At 42.1% G+C, this 9,842-nt stretch overlaps 1 non-coding gene across 1 annotated transcript; it reads left to right on the top strand.

The window, feature by feature from the left end:
• The first annotated feature begins 9,488 nt into the window (after nucleotides 1–9,488).
• Nucleotides 9,489–9,592, top strand: LOC112621985. Its single transcript, XR_003118900.1, has one exon. It is a non-coding gene; the product is annotated as a small nucleolar RNA U13 (small nucleolar RNA).
• Nucleotides 9,593–9,842: the final 250 nt, after the last annotated feature.

The following is a 9,842-nucleotide window of genomic DNA, read 5'->3' on the forward strand; positions in this document are numbered from 1 at the left end:
GTGAGTAGGAAAATAGTATAAGTCAGAAATTCAGATCTACATACAGAAAGGGAAGGAGCAGGAATAAATGAAAGTAAAATAACTTATTTTTCTTATTAATTTATCTAAAAGATAACTATTTGTTTAAAGCAATAGTAGTAGCAATGTATTATGTGATTATAACATATGGATAAGTGAAATAAATTTCAACAATGTCATAAGGGGCAGGAGAAAAAAACTGGGAATACTTCGTTACGAGGTTATCTGCTCTACATGTGAAGTAGTCTAGTGTTATTTGAAAGTGAACTTTGGCCCAGGGGATGGTGGCTCACGCCTATAATCCCAACACTTTGGGAGAATGAGGTGGGAGGGATCACCTCAGGTCGGGAGTTCGTACACCAGCCTGACCAACATGGAGAAACCCCGTCTCTACTGAAAAATACAAAATTAGCTGGGTGTGTTGGCACATGCAGTCCCAGCTACTCTGGACGCTGAGGCAGGAGAATCGCTTGAACCCGGGAGGTGGAGGTTACGGCGAGCTGAGATAGCGCCATTGTACTCTAGCCTGGGCAACAAGAGCGAAACCCTGTCTCAAAAAAAAAAAAAAAAAAAAAAAAAAAAGTGGGTGGAAGGGAATTTGATCAAAAACTAGTGAACTTTTGCCCACTTTCCCCAGCCAGACATGAGGTTACAAAGGCAGAATTTCGCTCACGGTGGTGCTCAGCAAATAGCCTTTTGCTTCCTAATACATAGCTTTCAAGGACTGTTAAATTCTGCAATATCTATCACCATGAATTTAAATAAATTTCAATTTTAAAAATCAGATTTTGCCACCCAGAAATATGTGAAAGAAGAGGTACTTATAGAAACAAAAGCATAGTGGTGGCAAGCTTACAAAATAAATTGACGTAAGAACTCTAGGCAGAATTCTTCAGATTTTTTCATCCTGCACCCCTATAATTTTTTAAAAATCTAGCTTGTCACACCCAACATATGTAACTATGTATTTATACATTCTGTACAAATGCCACTGTAGTCATATTATATATTTTGTAAAACATAAAAATTAAAATAAAAAGAATGAGATAAAAATAGAGCTTATAAGTCTGAATAGCTCCTTCCTTTACCCCCTGGTAGGAATGAATGCCTCACTTTGGAAATCACTGGATTTGATTGAAAATGCTTCTAATTCTTGACTCCGATTTACCTTGAGCTCTCTAAAAGATGTGAATAATCTCATAAACGAATGCCTGCCTCTTCAAGCAGACCAGGTAGGCAAGCTACGGCCCGCAGATCAAATCTAGCCTCCATAGCCTTCAAGCTAAAAATGGTTTTTACATTTTTTAAACGTAAAAAAGACTCTTTAGGCTGGGTACAGTGGCTCATGCCTGTAACCCCAGCACTTTGGGAGGCTGAGGTGGGAGATCCCTTGAGCCCAGGAGTTCGAGACTGGCCTGGGCAATGCAGCAAGACCCCGTCTCTATGATTTTTTTTTTTTTTTGAGATGGAGTCTTGCTCTGTCACCCAGGCTGGAGTGCAGTGGTGTGATCTCACTCACTGCAAGCTCTGCCTCCCAGGTTCATGCCATTCTCCTGACTCAGCCTCCTGAGTAGCTGGGACTACAGGTGCCCACCACCACGTCTGGCTAATTTTTTGTATTTTTAGTAGAGACAGGGTTTCACTGTGTTAGCCAGGATCGTCTCCATCTCCTGACCTCCGCCTCCCTAAGTGCTGGGATTACAGGCGTGAGCCACCACGCCCAGCCTTTTTCTTTTTTTTTTTAATTAAAGGAAAAAACAGACTCTTTAGTGAGAACAGTTGCTCTATCTTACCTTCTGGACCCCAAAGACTAAAATCTTTATTTTTTGGCCCTTTCCAGAAAAAGTTTGCTGGACCCTGGGCAGGGAAAGCATGTGGGTCACCTTTACCTTTCCTCTAAATGGTGAGGCCTTGGAAAGCTCCACACAGGGCTGTCCAGGTGGCTCTCCAGGCCCAACGGGCTGGCCGTGGCTGCAGCTGCATCCCTTCCTTGGCCTGTAGGCTACCAACCCACGCTCTCGCTGGGAGCAGGCCCTCAGCCTGTGCTCTTGGGCACCTCATGGTGGTCATTAGCTAAGTCCCAGATGACCAGACACTAGGCACCCACCCAGGGAGCCCCCAGCCCCAGCCCACTTCCTTGCAGTATCTCTGAGGAGTTTGGCAAGTGACATGTCCTGGCCAGCCATTCCGTAGCTCTTACTGCCCTGTGGCTGGTAGGGGGGTCTGGCCTCCATCCAGAAATCCAGCTGGCAGGGAAGGAGTGGGTGTAGTACGGTTGAGAGGAGGCCAACTGGGTGCCTGGATGGAGGCAGCCATGTGGCGGAGGGTTGCCCAATAGTCTATCATCAACTTCTGGGCATATATCTGGGCAGGAACGTATGTCCTGGAGGAGAGGGAGGCAAGACCTTGGTGTTAGAGGCCTGCATTTGAGGATGACACCAGGGGAGGCAGGTCCCTGGTTGTGGGTGGTGAGAGTGAGGTCCAGTAACTAAACATGGGGAGCAGCTCAAAGCAAAGGTTTAGGAGCTCTGGACTGACAGAGGCAGAGCTGAGTGGAGCAGGCAAAGGTGAAGGTCCTGGATGTGAAGGTTTGTTCCCTAAGCTTTGGGGAGTCATTGGAATGAGTGAATCCACAAATCAGTCAACAAATAGGTCCTGGGCAGTGGCCTGGCTATACCAAGAGTTCCTGGGATGATGCAAATGAATATGACACAGCCCCAGCCCAGGAAGACTTTGTTTTGTGTTCGCAATGCCTGTAAAGAATTAGAATCCATGGTGTGTGATGGAGGCAAAAGGCATGATTAGCTAAACTGGGGAGATGTGGTCAGTAGGCTCGGGTTCCCTGCGGTGGGTGGCCGCAGACTGGGATTTTGCATGAGCAAGTAAATTTGGAACCTCTAATCCAGAGCAGCATTAACCTACCTTTTAGGCATTTCATTGTTTTCTTGGATTTTTCATATTCCATTTCCTGAAAGCACCTGCTTGGCATATTTCTGAAAGTTGGGATAAGCCTGTTTTTTTGTTAATTAAATCACATTTTGACTGCACTAGGGGAGCTTTCATTTTAAGAAACAGTGGCAAATCCTCTCGATAATCAAAGAATCCTTTTAGAAAGGGAATGATGATGATCCTGCTGTTCTTTTTTTAAAGATTACACTCGATGTATTTATTTTCCTAAAACACCCAAAGGGGACTTTTGAAGACTAAAACATAATTTAGTTTGGAAGTTTTGTTTGCGGATGTTGGAGCACCTCACTCGATCTCTGGAGACCCCCAGGTGGTCCCCAGCCAGACATGGGAATTAATGCCTTTAACGAGGACGGGATTCAGGGCTAGAATCAAATTTCCTGCAGTCTCCCCATCACGGTTTGTCGAGTTAACTCCTTCACATCTTACCTAACTCAGCTCAAATGCTACTGTTTGGCTGGGTGCTTTTAGCTTTAATTTTGTGTATGTGATAAAATATACTTAACATAAAATGTATCATTTTGTTTTTAAGTGTAGAGTTCAGCGTCATTAAGTATACCTACACTGCTATGCAACCATCAGCATCATCCATCTCCAGGACTTTTTCCTCTTCCTAAACTGACACTATATCCTCATTAAATAACTTCCCATTTGCCCATTGGCAACCACCATTCTGCTTGCTGTCTCTATGAGCTGGACTACTCTAGGTATTAAATGCCACTTTTACAACTTCTCTTTAATTTAAAGGGTTACTCAGCCATCGTATGAAGAGTCAGAGTTCTACAAGACTTGTTATAAGAAGCAACAGAGTCCTGCTCCTCGCTTTCTTCACCGGTCTTGCTCTCTGGCAATAACCACATTGAGTTCTTCTAGCCTTGATGCTCAACATTCATAAGACTAGGTAAAGTACTTATATTGCTACTTCTTGATTTTTCAGTTTTGGGCATTTTTGATTGATTCTCACTATAAAAAGTAAATTAACTTCCCCGTATTTCCTTTAAAATATGATTTTTTTTTTGAGACGGAGTCTCGCTCTGTTGCCCTGGCTGGAATGCAGTGGCGCAATCTCGGCTCACCACAAGCTCCACCTCCCGGGTTCACACCGTTCTTCTGCCTCAGCCTCCTGCAAAGCTGGGACTACAGGCGCCCGCCACCATGCCTGGCTAATTTGTTGTATTTTTAGTAGAGACAGGGTTTCACCGTGTTAGCCAGGATGGTCTCGATCTCCTGACCTCGTGATCCGCCCACCTCTGCCTCCCAAAGTGCTGGGATTACAGGTGTGAGCCACCGCACTTGGCCTAAAATATGTTTTATTGTGAAGTATATCATATGTACAAGATCCTGTATAAAACTTCAGTGGCTGTTAAAAAGAAAATTAACAGCCGGGCACAGTGGATCACACCTGTAATCCTAGCACTTTGGGAGGTCGAGGCGGGCGGATCACCCGAGGTCGGGAGTTTGAGACCAGCCTGGCCAACATGGTGAAACCCTATCTCTATTAAAAATACAAAATTAGCCAGGTGTGGTGGCAGGCGCCTGTAATTCCAGCTACTGGGAGGCTGAGGCAGGAGAATCACTTGAACTTGGGAGGCAGAGGTTGCAGTGAGCCCAGATCACACCACTGCACTCCAGCCTGGGCAACAGAGTGAGATTCTGTCTCAAAAAAAAAAAAAAAAAAAAAAAAATTAACACTCTTACCCTATCATTCAGCTTAAGAACAAGAATGCAACATTATTCGAGTAGCCTGCACATGCCCCCTCAAATGTACTCCCTTTCCTTTCCTTTTCTAGACAAAACCACTAACCATGCTACTAATTTTCTTTCTTTTCCTTATAATTACTGCATAAGGACTTATTCCTAAACAATATGCTGTTTTGTGGATGTATGTAAATGGAAACACAGTGTGTTCTGACTCGCTTCTTTCGCTCAACATTACATTTTTTGAGGTTCAACCATGTGGATGCATGGCGCTGTAGTTGACTCCTTTTCTCTGCTCTTTGTATTCCGTTGTATGACATCTCCATTTATTCAGCCAACCTTGTACGTATGTTCTGGTGACATGTGCAAGAGTTTCTCTCTTTTTTTTTTTTTGAGACAGGGTCTCACTCTGTCATCCAGGCTGGAGTACAGTGGTGTGATCACAGCTCACTGCAGCCCTTACCTCCCAGGTGCAGGCCATCCTCCCACCTCAGCCTCCCAAGTAGCTGGGACCACAGGTGCGCACCATCACACCTGGATAATTTTAACTTTTGTAGAGATGGGGTCTCACTCTGTCACCCAGGTTGGAGCACAGTGGCGTGATGACATTGAGTTTTCTTGTTTAAGAATAGAGTATACTGTTAGATTTGTTTGGAATGTTAGCATTTTCCAGTAGTTTTATAATTGTCTCCAGGAAGCATGGAGGCCAAAGCAACTCCATCTTGGATGCTAATCTGCCATGTTGACTTCTGGTTGCCCCCAGATCGGGGAAGGCCTCAGGATTTCCAGTTTGTCTGTTGTTCCTTGTGTGGAGTATGTGCTTGCCGTGAATCCTGCCCTGGCGTTGGTACAGCCTTGATACTATCACCCTTCAACTGTCCTACAAATCCCTTCAGAGTTATCCTGTCCCTGTGGTGTATGGGCCATGGGTCTCAGGGGTAGTGGTGCAGGAATCACCAGCTTATCTCACCAATACCTGATACACAGACATGACTTCTGCTTCTAAGTCCCTATTAAATGTTTCTTTCTAAAAAACAGATTTGTCGGCCTCTTTCTTGGACCTCTCAGCTTCCTAAGACTTTGGGGGCAGGTTTGCATATACCTGCTTACTTCAGAACAGGGAGGATTGCACATTGCTTGTTAGAATTATTCCTGATTTTTTTTTTTTTTTTTTTTTTTTTTTTTAAAAAGGGATGTCCCGAGTAGCTGAGACCACAGGTACATGCCACCATGTCTGACTAACTTATTTCTACTTTTTGTAGGGACAGGGTCTCCCTATGTTGCCGGGGCTGGTCTTGAGCTCCTGTTCTCAAGTGATCTTCCCTCCTTGGCCTCCCAAAGTGTTGGGATTACAGGCATGAGCCACTGCACCTGGCTACATGCTTTCTTTTATTAGTATTTACCTGGAATATCTTTTTTCCATCCTTGACTTTGAGTCTCTCTTTGTTCTTATGTTTTCAGAGTGCCTCTTGTGAAACCATATAGCTAGTATTTTTTTCTTTTCTTTTTTTTTTGAGACAGTCTTGCTCTGTCGTCCAGGCTGGAGTACCGTGGCATGATCTTGGCTCACTGCAACCTCTGCCTCCTGGGTTCAAGCAATTCTCCCACCTCAGCCTCCTGAGTAGCTGGGATTACTCCCACACCACGCCTAGCTAATGTTTGTATTTTTAGTAGAGACGGGGTTTCACCTTGTTGGCCAGGCTGGTCTTGAACTTCTGACCTCAAGTGATCCACCCACCTCGGCCCCCTAAAGTGCTGGGATTGCAGGCCTGAGCCACTACGCCTGGCCATATAGCTAGGATTTTAAATAAATCATATTGACCATTTTTGTCCTTTATTGAAGAGTTAAATCCATTTACATTTACTATTATTATTAGGCAAGTTTCTTCTTTTTATGCCCTTTCAATTTGTTCTACTTTGTTTTTTTTCTAGGCTCTGGAGTATCTTTATGTTCTACTTTTTAAAATTCCTTTTTGTAAATCTTTTTTCCTCATCTTTTTCTGGTTTATGTTTCCTCCTTCATCTCTTTTTATCTTTATCCTTTCTACCTGTTTGAAAGTTGTGTGCACTGGACCTATTCTTCTAGTTGTTGCTCTAGCTATTTGAACACGCATATTTACCAAAATCTAAAAAATTGTCAATATCTCTCCATTCTCCCAACAATTCCAGGACCTTAAGACACTTTAACTCTGATGACCCACTTGCAGATAACATACTATTCTTGTCCAGGACTTAAAACTTTGCTGTTAGATGATGCTGGGAAAAATGTTGCCTGAGATTTCATAACTACAAGTAAGCTCCCCAACATGAGTCTGTGGTTTAAATTTATGGTAACTATGCAGTCCAAAAAAAATCTTAAATTATTTAATTTAGAGTGGTCTCAGGTTGGTAGTGTCCCCAGCAACTTACAGAAGTAAATGCAAATCTTCTCTGGAAGAACCCACCTTCAATCCAGGCCTCAAGGGATTCTCACAGATAAATGTTCAAGGAAAATGATTGGTTCACAGATACGTGGCATGAAAGAAAATGCACCATGAGTGAGAAACAGCAGAAAGAATACGCGGCAGAGATAGACTTAAAATATCTAGGAACTGTAATTATCTGACACAGAATATAAAATATCTGTCTTATACGTTAAAGAAACAATCAATTCTAAAATAGATAAGAAATTCAAGTCATTTGGGCTTAAGTAAAAAAAAAAAAAAATCAAATAGAACTTCCAAAAATAAAAAATGAATATCATATTGCATTGACTATAAAACAGGATTGATTTTATAAGATGCACCATAATTTTATGTGCCATCAACAATACTGCTGATTATCATTGCAAGATGCCACCAATTGTAAGATGTATCCTGATTTTAGCAGTGTTAAAAACGTGAAAAAAAAAGGTTGCAGAATCTATGAACCTTAGCAATTGAAATGTAAAACTTCACAGATCAATTAAATTGCAGATTAAACTCAGCCAATGAAAAAATCAGGTGACTGGAATAAAGACACAAATATTTTTTACAGATAAATTATCCAGAATGTAGCCCAGAGAGACCACACAATGGAAATATAACAGAATGGTTATGATTCTTGGGGGCTAGAATGAGAAGGTCTAACATCTATCCAGTCAAAAGTTTCAGATGAAGGTAACAGAGAGGAGAAGAGGCAATGTTTAAAAATATAATGGCTGAGAAATTTGGAAAATAATGGAAAGCGAGTGACACTCAGATAGAGGAATTCAAATGATTCTCAAGCAAGACAAAACAAACAAAAAATTCCATACCTGGACATGTGATGGTGCATCTGAAGAATACATGATAATAAAACTGTGGACCATCAAAAGCCAAGAGAAGATCTTCAAAGAAACCAGGAACAAAGAGAGGTCACCTTCCGAAGAACAGTAAGTCAACAACTGATTACCTTTTAGCAGCAAAAATGGAAGCCAGAAGACTGGGAGATAATATTTTCAATGTGTTGAAAGGAAAACAGTAATCAAAAACCCTTTCAAGAATGAGAGCAAAATAATTCTTTCTTTCTTTTCTTTCTTTTCTTTCTCTTTCTTTCTTTCTTTCTTTCTTTCTTTCTTTCTTTCTTTCTTTCTTTCTTTCTTTCTTTCTTTCTTTCTTTTTCTTTCCTTCTTTCTTCTTTTTGTGTTTTTCTTTCTCTCCTCCCTCCCTCCCTTCCTTCCTTCCTTCCTTCCTTCCTTCCTTCCTTCCTTCCTCCCTCCCTCCCTCCCTCCCTTCCTCTCTCCCTCGCTTCCTTCCTTCTTTCTTTTTTCTCTTTCTTTTCTTTTTTTTTTTTTTTGAGATAGGTTTTTGTTCTGTCACCCAGGCTGGAGTATGGTTCACTGCAGCCTCAAAGTCCTGGGCTCAATCGATCTTCTTGCTTGCTTCCCGAGTAGCTAGGACTACAGATGCATGCCTCACCATGCCCAGCTAATTTTATTTTATTTTTGCAGAGATAGGGTCTCCCTGACTTGCCCAGGCTGGTCTTGGACTCCTGGACTCAAGTGAACTCCTGGGTTCCTCCTGCCTTGGCCTCCCAAAGGACTGGGATTACAGGTGTGAGCTGCTACACCTGGCCAAGAATTTTCAAATAAGTAAAAACAGAAACCTTCACTAAAGGAAGGTTTGAAAAGATAGATTTGAAGCAGAGGGAAGGTGATTCTAGATGCATGGTACATGCATCCAGTAGGAAAATCAAGAACACCAGCATTCTGAGAAGTTCTCTGAGGCAAAGCTTGCTTACCTCTTCGGTGTCTGTCTGGCTTTTCCTCCTTTTGGGGATCTGTAGATTCTTGTATTTGTGCCAACCCAGTGATGGCTTTAAAAAAGTTGTTACTCAAAATATTTTATCCTGCATTTGAGTTCTTTCATTTGGGCAGGATTGCTTAGGTATCTAACCTACCTACCTGCAGGAAATAAAAGTCCTCCAATAAAATTTCTAATTTATGGAAACTCTCCTTCAGTCTATATGGAGCCCATGTTACCCGTCCTCATGGTACAATGTGCCTTTCCCTTGTAGCACAAACACCAGCTACAGTTTTACACTTATCTGGAGTGAGATGGGCTCCAATCACCAATTATCTGCATGCTATTTAAATTAATTGTCTACTTACCCCTTTAGAAATGGAAGGGCCAGATATGTGTTGCTTTCTATTTTGCTTCCAGATTTTAGCAAGTGCCTGGAAAATAGTAGGTATTCAGTGGACATTTACTGAGTAAATGATTAGGTGAGTAATTAATTATGAGTGAAAAGCCAACCTTAGGTCAAGCATAGCTATGTGTCTCTGCTTCAAATCTAGCCATAAGCTGATAATTGCAGTTCATAAGCATGATAATTGGGTGCTCACGCATGCGTGTGTGAGATGTATCACCCTCAAACCTTGTTACGATGTCAGCACATTATCCATCCAACATGAACTTAGAGGAAGCAAAATCAAAAACAAATCCAGCCATTGGAGATGGTGCTTTCAGTGTTGGCGAATTCCCAGAGAACTCTGCTGTCCAATGTGGTAGCCATTAGCCACATGTGGCTATTTAAATTTTATTTAAATTAATTACAGTTAAATACAACTCCAAAATCAGTATTCAATCACACTAGCCACATTTCAAGTAGGCTATCCTACTGGGGGGTGTGGACATAGAACATTTCTATTATCACAGAAA

This window comes from Theropithecus gelada, chromosome 3 (genome assembly GCF_003255815.1).
Source record: "Theropithecus gelada isolate Dixy chromosome 3, Tgel_1.0, whole genome shotgun sequence".
NCBI classification, from domain to species: domain Eukaryota; kingdom Metazoa; phylum Chordata; class Mammalia; order Primates; family Cercopithecidae; genus Theropithecus; species Theropithecus gelada.